General features: G+C 37.0%; 1 long non-coding RNA gene across 1 annotated transcript in view; it reads right to left on the bottom strand.

Moving 5' to 3' along the window:
* Window positions 1–1,399: 1,399 nt before the first annotated feature.
* Window positions 1,400–1,613, bottom strand: part of LOC106874861 (uncharacterized) — a 2,730-nt gene continuing 2,516 nt past the window's right edge. Inside the window, exon 2 of the long non-coding RNA XR_001410060.3 lies at window positions 1,400–1,576. This is a non-coding gene — a long non-coding RNA (uncharacterized LOC106874861). The remainder of the gene's footprint in view (window positions 1,577–1,613) is intronic.

Genomic DNA, 1,613 nt, shown 5'->3' with positions numbered 1-1,613 from the left:
AGTTTAGATGAGAAGCAGTTTGGGTTTGTGCCAGTGAGAAGCACTACTGATGCTATATTTCTGGTAAGAAAGCTGCAGGAGAAATTCCTAGCCAAATATAAACCTCTGTACTTGGCTTTTGTTGACATGGAGACAGGGTCCCTTGATCAAAATTACACCACAGGTACATTGATGAATTGATGAATTACCTTGTTCGTTACAAACCTCTTATTAAAATAGTAGTACAGTTGTTTGCTGGTTTTATTTATTTTTTTATGGTTTATGTAGTTGTCCTTAGGGTGGTGAAAAACCTTTTTTTTTTATAAAACCATTTAACTTCCACCCATAGAAGATAGAGTAAAGAGTAACAAAGGGAAGTTGAAATTATTTCATGAGGGATATACTTATGTCAAGCAGAAAGATTTGGCAAATGGGATGGTATGTTACGACTGTGAATGACGGAGGTCTAAGGCATCATGTAAAGCAAAGGTAAAAATGTGGCAAGGTGAGATTATCAAACATTTACACAGTCACACACACACACTCACCAGATACCCCAAAGTGTGACGCGGCAAAAGTGTTTTAAGAAATAAAAAAATGTGCAACTGAAACTGAAGAGAGTACACTACAAATAATTGCTGAAGCTTGTAAATCTATATTGGAAGAGAGAGCTACAAAAATACCTTCCCTCCATATCCTTTGATGAGATGTAAGATGCTATAAACAGAAGAAAAGGAACCATTTACTGTTGCCATCATGAGCTCAAAATCTTATTATGCCTGAAAACTGTGTAAAAACAGCCAATGGGGAAAATTTTTAGTTGCATGATTCAATGTTTGACGGCAAGAAGATTTTGAACGGCTAAAAGCATACGTACATATGTACGTATGTATGTACATACATACATACATACATACATACATACATACATACATACATACATACATACATACATACATACATACATACATACATACATAAGGTGGCTAGCTGGCAGAAACATAAGCACACCGGGCGAAATGCTTAGCGGTATTTCGTCTGCCGCTACGTTCTGAGTTCAAATTCCGCCGAGGTCAACTTAGCCTTTCATCCTTTCGGTGTCGATTAAATAAGTACCAGTTAGGCACTGGGGTCGATATAATCGACTTAATCCATTTGTCTGTCCTTGTTTGTCCCCTTTATGTTTAGCCCCTTGTTGGCAGTAAAGAAATAACATACATACATATATACATACATATATATGATGACATTCATTCAGTTTCTGTCTACTGAATCCACTCACTAGGCTTTAGTCAGTTTGCAACTATAATAGAGGACACTTGTCCAAGGTATCATACAGTAAGACTGAACTCAGAACCATGTGGTTGGGAAGCAAATTTCTTAACACCCTGCAGATTACAATAACCAATAAGATAGAAAAAAAAATTTTAAGATTTATTCCTTTTGCGTGACTTGGTACCAAATGATCCACAGCCTGGTACTGGTCTTCAGCCTGGTAGTTGAACGTAAGGAGGTTGGAGTACCGAGGGGTAAGGAGATCGCAGCAGTATAGAGAATTCTCTGCTCTGTTGTCAATAACAGATGTTGTTGTTTCTCTCTGTGCCAAAAGAAAAATAAATATTTAAAAATGTGAG

Source organism: Octopus bimaculoides, chromosome 4, assembly GCF_046866305.1.
Source record: "Octopus bimaculoides isolate indiv1 chromosome 4, ASM4686630v1, whole genome shotgun sequence".
NCBI lineage: Eukaryota > Metazoa > Mollusca > Cephalopoda > Octopoda > Octopodidae > Octopus > Octopus bimaculoides.
The sequence above is the reverse complement of the archived record's forward strand: the minus strand, read 5'-3'. Positions and strand labels throughout refer to the sequence as shown.